The 16576-nt window shown below is 39.7% G+C and overlaps 1 protein-coding gene across 1 annotated transcript in view; it reads left to right on the top strand.

The window, feature by feature from the left end:
* The first annotated feature begins 626 nt into the window (after positions 1–626).
* Positions 627–16576, top strand: part of LOC114245951 (uncharacterized) — a 27064-nt gene continuing 11114 nt past the window's right edge. Inside the window, exon 1 of the mRNA XM_028178285.2 lies at positions 627–761. The gene's annotated coding sequence lies outside the window, so the exon portion shown is untranslated. The remainder of the gene's footprint in view (positions 762–16576) is intronic.

Below are 16576 nucleotides of genomic sequence, written 5' to 3'. Positions count from 1 at the left end.
GTTTAGATTTGCTTGGCTACTTTACTTCCTATCTTCAGGTGAACGCAATACGTTTAGTTCAGCTTCATAGCTGAGACACTGAGGAATATTTTTTGTCGTACCATTCCGCCTCGCTACCAACATTAATATAGGTAGCACGCCCGGTATAGACGCTCCAAGGTCTGAGCGCATATTATATCTTAAGTCTAGACTGTCGTTGGTCTCGACGCGTTTCTATTAATGTCAAACAATCATCACGAATGCCATGCTCTAACGATATTATGAATGCCCCAACATAATGCTTATAACAATAATTACTTAATTAACATAAGCAATTAATTCGGCTAATTGAGTAAACTGTAAGCAAATATTATCATACGAGCTGTAAAATACTCTTCAGATAAGGATTTCTTTAAGAGCTTACATAGAAGTTCTTGTGTTGTTTAGTTGCGCCGACTGGTCGGAATAACCGGTCAATATGCAACGAGGTCGGTTCAGGTAGGCGTCCTCGAGGGTCAGGTAGAGGTGACTGGCGAACAGTACAGAACGAGATATGGGGAGGTGTCAGGCGGCGTCGCTGATGTCAGTGGAAGCGGCGAGCGGCAACTCTCCCGACGGCGACAGCGGACGTACGAACGGAATGCAGCGGCCGCGGCGAGGGGCGCGGGCGGGGGCTACTGCTGCCGCGACGACGCTCGGTGCTGTCCGCCCGCCAGTCAGCCGCGCGCCACCGGTACGAGTGTTGTTCCAGCGCAGCGTCAACACAGTTTATCATCGTGCAGGTATGTACTAATATGACACTTCTTAATTTTTACTGTTTATTAACGGAAGCACGTGAGGTTAAGACGGGGTCGCGAAAGCGCGCCGTATAAATACCGGTCCGGTTCTTGAGGTAGTCCTTTCAGAAATAGCTGGTGGACGTCGACATCGCCGTCGCCCGCTTCCAACCCGGCGGCCTCGTAGCGGAGTCATCGGCGCGATGACCCCTCTTGTTTGGCAATGTGAGAATCCCTAAATAAGACCCGGTCATCGCTTCTGCGGCTTTTATCAGTGTTACATATTTATTGTTTGCCGGCGAAGCGGTGAGGTCAGCAGGCGAGCGCGGTGATGTGCGCCTTATCGCGTGGGCCGTAGGGACGTAGCGGCAGTCGACAACGGCGCGGGCGCTCGGCCTCGGGCTTCGGTCTTGTCTTTGCTCTTGCGACGTTCAAGCACCTACTATCACACAAACAAGTATAGTAGTAGCGTATCATATGCGATCATTTATTAATTACCACCAAAAAATAGCGTAACGTAGCGTTTAGGTATTTGAAAAATATTCATAACGTAACGCGAGATTTGAAAAACAAACAGCCCGGCAATAAAGTGCAGACAGAATAAAGGTATCGTATATGGTAAGGCATCGTATATATGCATCTTCCACAGAGTTGCTTTAGAGTCAAGGTCAATGTTATATCATCAACTGTTTCTCAGTTATTGACAACAGTTTCATAATAGCGTGTGTCGGATTTGAATTACGTTTTGAAACGCATTTTTAAAAATTTTACAATATTATATTTCGAAGGCCCTAGGTGCGGCTCTTACCACAACTACAATGCTATGACACAACTCTTTATCGAGTTAGAGACTAGTGGTTGAGCACAACTACGTATGTTCAGATAAAGCGGAAAACGACAACGTGACTACGCTATCGGCCAACAATCTGTCGTAGAACTTCTTTACGAAATATAATGAAACGCACAATCGTGAATCTTCTATTACTTATTAAATCATTATCAAAGTACTTCTATATTACGTGAAATACTTGTGAAATGGGCGCGGGTTGCGCACTGACGAGGGATCCGGTACGCGCCCGGTGTTGTCTTCGGCAGCAGCACGATGCGTGTTAAAAAACTTAGAACACGCGAACTTCGCCCTTAACGGACACGCAACACGCCCTCATATTCCGTGACACCCGTCATCACTTAGTACACCCTAGACGCATCGCTCAAAATGTTCACGACCTCGTGCCATTTCGATGTACGCTATTCTAGCATCTAAAGCTTGAGCCGGTAGGAATATAACAGCGTGCACACTTAAGGTCGTTAACAGTGTTTCGTAGCCAGGATTTTGTCGAGGCCCCCGACGCACAAGAGAGTGAAAGTTGGGGTGGTGGGTTGAGTAAGTAGGGTGGCGGCGCTCCCTGCAGGATCAGGCGACCGGGGTCTTCCAACTTGGATTTGCTAAATCTGCTGCTTTTACGTCGAGGATGTTGAAAAAGAATTCTCGCTTAAATCGAATAACGGTTTTCTGAGACGTACAATTCAAAATTGATTCCAATCAAAATAATCAAGTTCCAATGTCAGACTTGAAGAACCAACAATAATGATATTATTTGAACTAAAAACGTTGTGAGTAGTTATACGGACAGCTTTTAAGAATTTACATCACGTTTATTCAGAATCGGTGTAAATTAGGATGCCGCTACGTAATGATTAGTGCCTCCTGAAACCTACCCATTGGCATTTATGTAAAAATGCTACGTGTCTATCTACCGCGGTATATTTATACACAAATTCGTTGAGGAAGAACAGGAGAACGAACCGTAGATATATAGTGCATATAGGTAATCCCATTGGACAAATATTTCCGGTCATCTTTTGATAAAAACATGTTTAATTCTAATATTTTCTTGCTGACTTGGTTTAAACAAAGGTAATTAGATCCAAGACTATGTAAATTCTCGAATAATGCGCTTTCTGCAGGAACTATAACGTTCGCATCGTTGCTTTGTTGCAAGATATATGATTACCTACGTACGCTACTGTGGTATGTATGTAAGAAGCTGTACCTATAGAAACCGACTTATAGGGAATTATGTTGGTATGTAGGAGGCTGTGAATCAGAAATTAAAGCGTACACAACATCAGAACAAGCTTAATGGTCTGATCACATTATCCAGCAACTCTGAACACAACCAGAAATTAATTTACTAAATTAAATTTCATTATTTGAAATGCGTAACTATACTTGAGACCTTAGAACTTATATCTCAAGGTGGGTGGCGCATTTACGTTGTAGATGTATATGGGCTCCAGTAACCACTTGACACCAGGTGGGCTGTGAGCTCCTCCACTCATCTATGCAATCTTCTTTTTCTCCACCTTTTCCCACTAGGTGGGGTCGGCACAGCTAATTTTTCTCTTTCATTCTCTTCTATCAGCCGTCATCTCAACACTCACTCCTCTCTCTCATATATCGTCATTCACACACTCCATCCATGTCTTCTTCGGTCGACCTCTTCCCCCTCTACCTTGCACTACCATTTCCATACATCTCCTGGTATGCAATAAATAAATAAAAGCGTAGCTTTAACATTAAACTATATTAATATACAAATAAGCTTTTTACAAAACATTGTACATTTTCTTATCGCATAATACCCTCAGCTTAATAATAAAACAATACGATTGGTGAAATGATCAAAACACTGTCCACGTTAATAATTGTCAGATAACATTAGTATTTAAATATTCTCAAAAGCACTGGTCATAATACGGATTAATTTGTGTTACGTTGCGTCGCGGCTGCTGGCGACGAGTGGCGTCTGTAGCCTTGCCAGCAGCTGCATTGCAGCTGGCGTCTGCTTTTGCTCGTTTTGCCGCATCACAGAATCCTGCCCCTCGGTGCGATTCGTTTCTGGTCTATAATATAGGACACACGCAGACTTTTATGCACCTATCTATACTAATATATAAATCTACAGTGGTTTTTACGGATCTTCCGTTGTAATTACTGAACCATTCATGCGATTGACTTGAAATTTCGTATCCATGTAGAAAATATATATACTTAATGGATAAGCTAATATTTATATGAGTGTTGGACTCTCTACACCAGTTGCGGGGGCGTTAATGATGAGAATCTTTGTGGGGGTTAGAAATAATAATGTTAATTTTAAATGCCCAGCGAAGCGGACGGGTACAGCTAGTCTATGTATACTCATATGTCTATTCGTTATAACGAAGCACTATCTCGAAAGTTAACGACAAATCATTTAGTTTAGATCACTCTTAATGAAGTATTAAGAATAAATAAAAAGCATTTTTTTCTTTAAGTCCTGCTGAATTGAAATGCAGAGTAATATAGATTTAAAGACGTACTTATTGAGACGGCCAGATATTATTTATAGTGCATATATGTCTTCATTACGTTATATCTAAGTATTCTTACACGATAGATAATATGAAGCGCCGGAACGGATATATAAATACATATATAAATTTACTGGTACGCGGTGTGGCATTCGTGATATGCGTAGGTAGATATATACATACAATAGATGGTAGAGCATAGAGCTTACAGCGTCAGTAATACGTGGATCGGGTGGCCGCCCGTTGTTTTTCCCTGCTGGCTCACAGCGTCGCAGGGGGCTGCTTCGCTAGTAATTTAGTCTCATCGTGATCTAACGTACATACTATATCGTATTATAGATTATCACAGCAATTTCAACTAGAAATGGAATAAAAAATTAAATCGATTCACAGAAAGTGAAGGAAAAGTTATATCCGTAATTACTGTACGATGGCTGTTACAAAAAAAAAAAACCATTTATAAGCTGGTATTGAATTAAAACCAAAAATATTGATCCCTCTCTGTTTACCTCGTAAGGGGTTCAGCATGAGTCACGTGAAAAGGACTCGTTAAGGCAAATTTAACGAGCCAAAACTCTATGGACTCACTGTCGAAGGATTTTCGTAGCTATTCAAGGATTATATTATCCACTTTCCAAATCCACCACGAAATCAGCTCGATGGTACCAAAATATGATCAAGTCATCAAAAACACGCTAAACAAAGTGAATGAAATAACTCAATTAAACAACAAATAATAAACAACAAATTAAAAAAAATCTTCAATGAAAGTCCTCAAATGAATAAGTGCAATACGTAGTAACGAATCGACTCGATCAGATCGCGTTAAAATAGCTTTAAGATATAGGATTATCTTAAATCGAACGATACCAAAAAGTAATGAGGATTACGCGAAGACGCCGTCAGTGCTATTTGCCACTGCCTAAACTGATCCTGCCACTCCGCTAACACCGGCTGAGATAACGTTATCAAAGATAGCCTTGCGGGGATTCTGTGAAGCCTGCTACATGCTTATACATCTCTATACGTGTATAGTGCTATACGAGTTACCGCTGATGAACTTTCCTCCTTTTGTTTGACCTCGTTGTTTGAATCGTCAATTATTTGTCATTCTGATTGATGCCATCGAACAACCGTGGCCTATTTATGTGTTATAACCTACACATGAATTAACATAAATTTGATTTTTATCCAGTATTTTTGCAACAAACAGTTTTAGTGAAGGGTGAAGTGAATGGTCATTCGGAGAAATACAGATATCCCTTTAAAAAAAAAACCTCAGTAAGTTATCAAATGTGAATCAGTTTTACTTCCTCTCTATAAAGTTCAGTGATCGGAACTCCTCAAACGCGTTACACAAAACAGGATGTTACCGTTTTCAACACACACACACACATACATCGTCCCTCTGGATCGACGAGACCGTGATGTCACTGTAACGAAAAGAGGTCGTTTGTGTTTTGCGGCAAGCACGATGCGTCCAGCCAACGCGATGACCAGAAGAGCGGCGCGCCCCGCTCTTGTGCCAGCGCTATATGGAACAGTATAGGTAGAGTGGTAGACGTGTAAAAACCATACAAGTATCCACCGCGCGCTGCTTGTAGGCGGCACGTAATGTATGCGTGCTCGTTCGGGCTAGCTCCGTTCCATATCGTGCGGTCGTGTCGGCGCGGCGCGGTGGACGGGCGTCGCACTCGTCTCGAAGTGACCTCACTATTACAATGCGCAGGCGCCGACCACACCACCTAAAATGACCTAAGCGTGATTTAGCTATTGTTTCTACTGTCATGAGCCTTTGACTGGATTTCAAAATATCGACAATAACAATTTTTTGAAATTCTGTTAGAGGTTCAATCGAATTCCTGACTTTAATGCTACGCTTTTGTACATACTGATTAATTTTGAAAATTTACATATTTTATTTACAATACGATGAATTCTACTAGTAATCTAACAAACGTTACTGAAAGAGGGAGGTTAATTGTAACTGATAGAGTTATTAATCGTACAAAGTTGTATTGTAAACGTTGTCACCTTAGATCAAATTGAGACTAAATACCTACGATTTGTGTAAATGTCGAGTACGCATCATAAGATTTAAACCGAGAAACGAACTGCGAGGCCACCAACCACCTGACACGAGAACAGCTGGCAACCGGCTGCCTGCGCTTGCGCACAACAAAACTTGTTTCCAAGCAGACGACCCAATATGGCGGACCACCACAGCGACTGCAACCAGCGTACCTACATGAACGTCTTCGCTTGTCGGGACCTTACAACAGACGTGAATCGTTAACGGTCCGTATTCCAGAAATCTAGAAAGATCAAAAAAAAAAAATTGTGAACATTATTGCTGCGCCATGGATTCTCCGATCACTGTTTCCCAGAAAAGGCGCCTTAGTTTTGGGGATCGTCATTGTTGTATCGCATTGTATTGTTGTCGGTGATTCTTTAAGCACGGCCGTGATCGTGTTTTTCCGTTGCGTTGTTGCGAACAAGCAACGTGCCCTCGTCGGAGCTGCTTATACGAACGACCCGCGTATACATAGCTAACAACTATAATAAATACACTTAGATAGGTGTCCGCGTAGGCAGCGGCGGTCGTGCAGCCGGCGGCGTCGTCGCACGACCCTGATAATTTGCTGCGCTTATGTTACTTCAACGGCTTCTTGCGACACGTTACGACAGCTTTCCTCCGTTTCTACTCCCTACGATAGGTATGTAGGTGACGAAGCCTACCTTTATAGTGTAGCAGCCGTATGCGCCACGGTGATGTCGTCATTATCTAGATATCGCCGAGAAGCCAGCCGCATCTACCTATCGCATATCGAATTCGTTTTATTTTATAGCTATGCATGCGAAATTCTGATGTTGTTTCTATTTGCTGTTCTTATCGGACCGAAAAATTGAGCTTTTATCGTTACGGTCAAATATTTCGTGGATAATAATAGAAACGTTTCATTTTTTTCGTCCTTTTCTGAAAAAATATAATGTATTTTTGGTCGCGTTTTCAACTTAGCTACTAATAACAAAACGAAAAGTCCTTGGCCTACGAAGTAAGAAGCCCGGTGTACTAGTGTAATTACAATTACACGATTAGGTTGAGGTTCGATTCATATTCATAAAAGAGTTCCACGTTTTAATAAACAGCTTGTACCTAATGAAAATTTAACTAGAAAAAAATGCAAATTTACGTAATCTGTCGTTATTGATTCTTATGAGCCCGCACTGGTCGGTACCACTATCCTGCATATAGTATCTGCCCGAAGGCAGTCATGCGTTCCGGTTTAAAGGCCTAGCATAGCCGTTGCTCCTAAGCGATTGCTTCTTTGATGCATCAAAATGACCGGCGGAATCCACATTATACCCTGTATGCTCCATTAACCGATTTATGGCAGCTGTGTACTGCGCTCGTCTTATTAAACATGTATGTCAATTTGAAACAAAAACTAAAAATATGTATCTTAAAAGATAAATGTATAGACAGGAAGAATACGATGAAGCGGAATGAACTTTAACGCAGTTCAAATTTAATACGCTAACGTGGCTAAATCTGACCGTACGAGTAAAAGGAATAGCTTTACATTACTATAATCCTTCGAAAAAGCAGCGCTACACGATAAATCTCTTATCGTGACCGCCTCTAATTACAGACCCGACCAAGAGGACGGGGCAACGCACAGACACCGTCGGATGTCTTATCGGATCCTCCCTATCCACTCTCAGTGCTTTTAGGCACTCAAAGCACCCGTCACCGTTCGTTCTTCCAGAGTTTGACGTGCCACCTAGCATGCCAACACAATCCATAGAGTTTATCTCCGGATCTTTTTCACGATTCTGATCCGGTGGAAGATTCAGCAAAGCACTGTTCTCTCGGGGCTACTGTTAGCAAGTTTTTTAGGCTGCGCCCCGTGAGCTCGCCTACAAAACCGGTGAAATTTGTATAGCTCCTGGAGACTACCAGAGATTAGGTAGGGAAAAAGTTACTATAAATGCTCGAAGAAGCGACCTTTTCATAAATAACTAGGATTACATCAGTAGTTTTTTTTCATTAATACCATCCCTGTCAGCTTATAAAATCTGAAAAAATCACACCCTGTATATATTGACAACATAAACGTCACACCAAATTGGCAACACCTTTTTGATTTGAATTTTGAATACACCTACAAATTGTCGCTAATTACCACAGGAAGTAACATAACCTAATCAATTAATTGGATAATATTTTTTTCCAGTCTTCATACATAAACTGGAATTAAACTATAAGTACACTTAAGTGTTATATTAGGTCGGGGTACTATTTTATGATTACACAAGTAAAAAGCTCAGTAAAATCTCTTTAGTTTTACTATTTGTATATATTTAGTATTGAAACCAATTACCATTAGACATTTTCAAAATATAAATACGATATAATGAAAAAAAGGTAAATCGGCTTCCCGCCATATTTGTTTTTGTATTCTGTCCGTAAATGTGAGTGAATCTAGCAGAGAAATTCGAGACTTAATCCAGTGTCAGTACGAGAGCACAAAATTGGCTCAAGTGTCAGTCCGGGAATTTTGGTGTCAAAGATGAAGCCCGCTCTGGTCTACCGGTTACGGATAAAATCGATACCATTTTTGGGAAACACGATCGGCACATTAGGAATTACGACATACTAGGGGTATTCAATAAATAGTGATAATGAGTATTACGTAACTGTCTTTTATTAAATGTTATTTTAAATTTTGACGTAGGCACCATTCACGTTTATTATACACTTTGTATATATTTTTTCTAAAGCTAAAATTCCCTTTTTAAATAAAACTTCTTCCTGACCCGTAAAAAAGCGTATAATGCGGCGACTACTACGTCATCATCTTCAAGTTTATGGCCCCTGAGATGTTCCTTTAACCGCGGTAGGTAGATAGAAATCAATAGGCGCTAGGTCCGGTGAATATAGAAGATATTCCATCAGTTCGAAGCCAGCTTCTTGAATGGCAACCCTCGCAACTTTGGACTTGTGCGCGGGGGCGTTATCATGGTGATACAAAATAACCTTAACGAGTTTGGAATGCCGTTGCTTGCGTATTTCCTCACGCAACTTTGTTATTTGTCCTGCGTACAAAGTCCACGTAATAGTGGCTCCATCATAAAGGTATTCGATCATTACCATTCCTTGGCTGTCCCAGAAAAAACAGCTCATGATCTTACCGGTGGATGGAATTGCCTTAAATTTCTTCGGAGTCGGAGTCCTGACTAGAAAGAAGTCCCCTTTCAAGTCAGGACAGTCACTACTGATGTAAGGCATCCTGTGCGGGGGTCGTCGATAATGGAAGTTTTTCCTCGTTTGAACTAAGCACATCAACGCGCAACCGGAGAATATGGACGAGCATGAACCTCCAAAATTGCTCTCAAGTCTTGATTTACCAGCTCCGTAGTAAAAAATTTCAAGCAGAGATATTTTATTACCACGCGAACTTAAATCTTATCGATTTTTAAGAACACGTTCCGACACGACGAAAACACATAACTTCGATTAAAAAAAGTGTAGTAGCAGTAAGCTCCTCGCTCCTCAACCTTCACGATGCCCTCCACGAGGCCAAGGATCGCAGCAGATGGAGGACGATCGTACAAGAGAGATTGATGCAACGGGGGAGTCACGACCCTCAGTAATGGGGAGAACGATGCAAGGAGGAAGGTGGAGCAGTAAAAAATGTAGCAGCAGCGCTGGGGACTACAAAACAATTTTGACCCATATGAAAAAGTCTGGAAACACAAAATAATTCTATATTTGAAGCCACACGACCTCACTGTAAGCACCTCATGTACAGACAATATCGAAACCTTATTTAACTCAATAAGAGCATGGTGTGTATAGTGGGATTAGAAAGGCATCGTTCATGAGTTTTTCCTGCCGTGCAAGACCATCGATTCGCATCTGTACTGCCAACAACTGACTCAAGCAAAAAATAGAGAAAAACGGCCGGATGTTTTTTTTCATCATGTTCATCATGTCTGACCACACACATCTTTCGCTACCTAGCTAATATTGATAGAACTTGATTGGGAAGTGTTAATGCAACCACCATATAGATCAAATTTTGCACCCTCAGATTTTATAACCTGCCTCGGCTTCTTCAGGATACTTTAGGCAGTATTAAATTAGCAGTAGCATTTTTTTATCACAAGCTCACCAAATTTCTACAGCAATGGGATGTTGCCACCTGCATAATGGCAACAAATTATAGAAATAATATTATATTTTCATCAAATGTATGTTTATAAATTATGATGATATCATGAGTTTATACATAAAATACGAACAAACTTTTCCGTCTTATTACATAAATATATATAAATTCATCGAAATAAAGTTAGTTGTTTATGCATTGACATTGTTATTCTGTTAACATAAAAACGTTGAACATCCAAATAATGTATGAATTTATTTCATTCATATTTCTTTTGCGTAAACGCGTTGCTGTCAAATGCTCAACAAGTTGTGTTAAAATCAATGATGTCAATTTAGATAGCCCTTTAGATTAAACACAGTTTATCTGCTGTGGAGTATAAATACATATCTAAGTATAAATAAACTTCGTAATCAATCGTTGAAATTATATCATATATTTATTATATCATATCATATATTATTTATGTATTAGTGTTTATTTTTGTTATTTTTATTGCTAATTAGATTGTACTCATCTACCCACTAATGTAAAGCTTTCCTTCTTTGAGAACGGTTAGCTGGTAGATAACTCAATTGTTGAGTTAAGCTCGCCATTTTTTATATCTTATCCCAATTACTGTATTTTATTAACAGTGTGTACAAATAAAGAATATTTCAATTTTATTTTTATTAGCCTATGTCGGCTAGTGAGCAAGCGACTTAAATAGAACCTGTATTGCATTTTGACAGGATCTTAACTGTGGGCAGTTCTGAATACACTTCATATTACACACACGGTCATAGAAATTTCATTATGTTTGTTGAAAAATTATAGCTTGTAGAGACTTTGCACCTTCTCTGAGGAATCTGGTATAGAAAACACAGACCAAGCCTCATTTCGAATGCTACTGTGACTTCTGAGCTAGTCTTCAAATTACTGTTTGCTTCTGTTTGACACCATACAAAAATGAAAACTTAGAATTGTGAAATGCTACCACCGAATTTTCAACGAAACTTTTCAACAAGATCCCACTAAACGTTCAATTACTACCTGTTCATAGATTTAAGAAAACTGTCAAGGAACGTTTGTGCAACAAGGTATATTATAAAGTTAAGGATTATTTACTAGATGGCACTACGTGGGAATGAGGCGTTCGCTCCTGGCCTTTTCATTTTTCATTATTATTATTATTATTTTTAATTGTATTTTTTGACTTGTTTTTTCCTTTATTGTAAATATTTGAGAAAAAACAAAAAAAAAGCTCGCTGAGTTTGTTTCGCCGGTTCTTCTCAGGACTGTGGCTTTTTTTTGGAACCGGTGGTAGAGTTAACATTGTTATTTATATTTTGACATTCAACAAGTGTGTTATACTGACATCTAAGTTGAATTAAATGATTTTGTATTTGAATTGGAATCGGTCAACTGTCTGTTTCACGGAAAGTTATTCGGAGAGCTAACGCTGATGATAGCTACGTCGCTTCAATTCCTTAGTATTAGTCGAGTATTGGATTATATGTAATCCTAGAGTATCACTTGCCGTCAACCCATTTTAAAGTTATTTTACCTTACATGCGTTAATTGTGTAACTTTAAACTGCCCTTTTCTATATTTGTGTAGAGTTATATGACGGTCTTTGATGATCTACGCAAGGAAAGTATTTTAGGGAAGGCAGCGCCGCGCCACTTTTTCAGAAGGGCCGAATGTGGCAATGAAACAGACGAACCGCCAGTCACATCGCCACAAAAAACATGCACCATTTGTTATAATGATTATATGTTCGTCTCTGATATTCAATGTTAAGACTAGTTTCATGATGTTAGAGATACAATATCTGATCTTATTATTGTGTAATACTTATTATTATTGCAAGCAAAATTATTGAAATATTCGAATACGTAAAACACCGAAATGGTCAGCTTTTTTTTTTAAATTACCCTCATAATCATAAATTAAATTAATTCAAATTATAATGATAAAGGATGTTCTTTATTCGTGTCAAACTTTTTGAGTTCGCAATTAAACTAGAGGAGGTCCTTTTTTCCATATTGACTGAAAACAATACAAACGTGATTAAACGTATATGTAATACCAGTCAGAATAAGAAAGGTTAGATAAACTCTACGCCGCACTTTAATCTACACGTGTAAATTTCTGCTCAAGGTGTTTTCATCTTTTGTCGAAGTTCAGGACAGTTGTGCATTTACAATGTATAATGTTGTTGTAGTGTGATGAACTACATTGAAATTAGTAACAATAAATAACTATCGTGAAATTTTATCAAGTTCAATACGTACAACATTACTCTTTAACTAGGCACTGTTCATCGTTGATTAAGTACGCAATTTTTTTCTTGAAAGTGCAAAGTGCGAAGATGACAAGCCTCTGAATTTATGTGTAATGTATATTAAAGGTACTGCGAAATAATTTGATAAAGTACACTTCGTTTTAACCCCGCACATATTTATATTGTTTCAACTACCTAGTTCTACTATAGAAATATGTTATTTGGTCATTTAATTACGAACTCTTATAGTGACAAACAAGTTGTAGACGAGTTAGTTGACGTCGTTTAGTGTGTCCGTGACATCTAAACGAGCGAACAGCACCTCTGCTATCTGCTGGTTTGATAAGGCGCATTATTATCAGCGGGCCTCGTCGAGGGAGGACCGACATGAGAGCGGTTGCGGCTGTTGGGTGGCGTAGACGACGGACATGAGCAAGGCAGAGTCGCCTCACATGTTGCGGAACGTGCAGCCGCGGGGTGAGGGGCGGGACAACCAGGGACGGCGTCGTCACACCGGCATGCCGAGGCACGCACACACCCGTGCTGCTGACACAACGCCCGCGCCCGAGGAGCGGCGTCATTGCGCCTTATCGGAGCCATCTTTAAATGAGCACAGCGCACGCCAACCGCCGCTCGGTACGAATTCCATTCGAGAACACGGCTGCTATGATGGTCATCGACGGTTGCACTATTTTCATTGTGCGCGCCTTGCATCGTATACCAGTCGCCTTCAAGGCTACGTTAATTATCAGTCGGAACTAGTGACTCGTGATTGTTGTAAAATATGTCCCAAGTCAACGAAATTTTATTCAAATTTTGATTTAAATTAGGTTCATGAAATTCGACTATCTGAAATAAAACCGCAATGTCACATACAACCACTTCAAATAGATTTCAGTATCTATCCGTAAAGCTACATATATGAATGTCGACAGGCAGCTCACATACAAAATGACAGGTCTGATAAACTTCACCCTCTTCGGGTCGGTTCTTACACATAAAGCTGAGGGTGTTCCTGCGGCGACCATCTGTATCGATCCCGGGAGGGTGGAGTGGGTCGACATCCCGTCGCCTTCGTCTCTGGCGAAGCTTCCGTAAAATCCAAGGAAGAGACTGTCGGGTGGGTGATAAAGGAAAACTGCCTACGTTGTCGGCCCCGAGCGGGTGTTCGTTCGATGTGGCGTGTTGTCGCACATCTATATTTAGCACGTGTTGGTCGGAGCCGGAGACCGCGCCCGTCGCCATCGTACTGCTCCGACAACGATGTCCGACGAAAGGTCAATTGGCGCGCAAATTATTTGCGTCGCAAAATCCGTAACATGGCTGCACCATTCCGTTTACAAATATATAGTGAAATATTGATTAAAATTATATACACCTGTATGCCTATGTGTAGGATATAATTTAACGGTACATTGTCCACTAATTGTTCCAATACAAGTGGAAAGCATAATAGAAATATATACATTCCGTACATCTTTATATAAACTTAAAATAGATGAATAGCTCCTCTACTTAGAACATCATTTTTGCATTTGCAACATACCTATTCCAAAAGAATTAAAACTCAATTATTTTCATCAGCATTTGTTCGTCGAGTTCAACACGAAGTCTGTGGGTATTGTAAATGACAAATAAAAAATAAGAATCACTTTGTTTGCGTTCACTCGACATCATCCACAGATTGTGTGGTAGAATAAATGGCGGGTCATTATAGTTTTCCTTAGAATTGTCAATTTAAACTTAAATATGTTTATTTTCATTACGTTGTATGTGCTTAGGGACTATGGACGCTTTGCACTAACAGTAGTTGAATTCGATATTCTTGACAAGTGATGGACCTTTCCAGAAATACTCGGGCTTAAGATAGATCTTGAGTTTTCAAACATAGAGTATAAAATCAAACAAGAAAACGTTTGAAAGGTTTGAAACGTTAAAAGCAGTTAAGCCGTTATTGAAAGAATTGTTAATTGCTTAAAATTTAGAGCCAAATCTGGGTCGGTCTAGATAGACTAGACCGTGGGTTCGTATCATGTTACTCACTCGTCCCTTCTAAGGCATACTTGTTTTCAAATAGTTGAACTTCTCCTGTATTTACCTGCTATTACCATAACAATCGCTTCGGCTGCTGCAAAAATGGTTAAGGTAATCGAAATTTATTGTCACTGTTGGAGTATCTGCACCTGGCCTGACTTCAACGAGCACACCGCACCGCAAACAAATGACGACACAAACCTATTGAAACACGTCACACACACACAACGATAGCCAACATGGACGTGTGCGTGATCTGCTTCCAATGAATACGTTTTGCAAGCGCATCGCAAACTGTTGGATGACTATCCCTATTATGGCAGCCAAGAAAGGGTCGAATTTTAAACACGTAACTGCGCCCATACTCTCTCATTTTAATGCATAATTTGTTTATTACCATTGGAGGCAGACTTCATTTGTGTGGCTCGCTGATATAAGCAATGCCAACAGTAGATGCCCAGATGTATTGAATAGGTACAGTCATGTTTCAAATCAGTAGGTTTTGCAGTTTAACATTCGAAGCGGGCTCCAGCTTTATTGTCGTATTTTGATTGACTTAAACATTAACGAAAAATAAAATACACACGAACCTCGAATATATTGAACAAAGACATTAACCTCGGCCCGGGCCCTACCAGTATAATAGAAAGAATCATTAAATACTAGGTGACTAGACTGACGCCTCGAGAATATTATATGGCCGGTTTTTAATCAGAAGGAACGGGATTGCGATCCGTTCTGGCTTTTCAAACGATGACTGCTCCTCACTTCATGTTCTTATCTCGGTCTTATTATTTTCTAGAATACTCGTGATAGGGCGTTTTGAGCGACTGCACTGGTTGGTACCACAATCCTATTTTTAGCTAGACTGTTTACCCTATATTTGCAGCGATGCAATCATGCGTGAGATTGAAGGGTTGGGTAGCTGTTATGGGAGAGAATTCTCTTTGGCCTCGTGTACGTGTTAACTTCGGTAACAGCTTGACATCGAGCAGTCTATGAAGTCTAAGCTAAAAAACAAGTTAGCGCTTCTTACTTTGCGCCTTATGACTATTTATTTAATTTTGTGTTTGAATTGAAACTAAGGCGATCATACAAACCCTGCATTAAAATACCTAATTTTATTCCTAAATTTCGTAACTTGTTACAATATAGTCATTCCTGAAGACCATCGATCAACAATAGTCACGTCTTGTTATGACTAGCGAAGCTTCTCCTAACTCTGTCTATCGTTAGATATGAACGATACGAAATTGAAACGACTCGCGTGCTATTTATTGTACGTTGATTTTAGGCAGTTAATATGTCAAAATCTCTCGCTAAAATGCCTAAAGGGATATTAAAAAAAAACTGAATTGAATAAAGGTCACATGAACACAAACCCAAATATTACCTAACAAATTGTTATTCTCTCATAATAATTGTATTAAGTAATTAAATTGATTTTCAGCGGCAAAGAAGTTAAACAATAATTAAATTCACTTCACGCAATAAACGTTACTAATCAAAATTGATCGATTCATATAAAAAAATATATTCTGTAGACGGTTCGACCATCAGATGAAAGCAAAAGCGTCCTCGATACGTCCAAATCGCTCATTGGGAATTGAACGCATCGAGAGTGAAAGGAATGGGGCATTAACATAAAATTTATGCGTGCTCTTACCGGTCGCAGGGAATGACCGGTATCCAACTAAATGGTCTTAAAATTATCTAATTATTAATGTCTTTAACAAAATCATTACAATGTGTAAAATACAATTTGTTTAATTAACTTTTTTAACGAAACCAAGAACTAAACGTGTTTTAGCCTTTAGTAACAGTTTGCTCATTCACTTTCGAGATTATGCAGAAATATATTTGAAATAGGCAAGAGAGTCGTCGTCGCGTCGTTTTGTAACACCAACCATCACCCTTCGTTTGCTAAATAACGTAGACAAGATCGCGGTTGCTCACCGAACGTGTGCTATTTTTGTCAGCATTGTGTC

Source organism: Bombyx mandarina, chromosome 04 (assembly GCF_030267445.1).
Source record: "Bombyx mandarina strain Sakado chromosome 04, ASM3026744v2".
NCBI lineage: Eukaryota > Metazoa > Arthropoda > Insecta > Lepidoptera > Bombycidae > Bombyx > Bombyx mandarina.
This window is presented reverse-complemented; position numbering and strand designations above follow the sequence as displayed.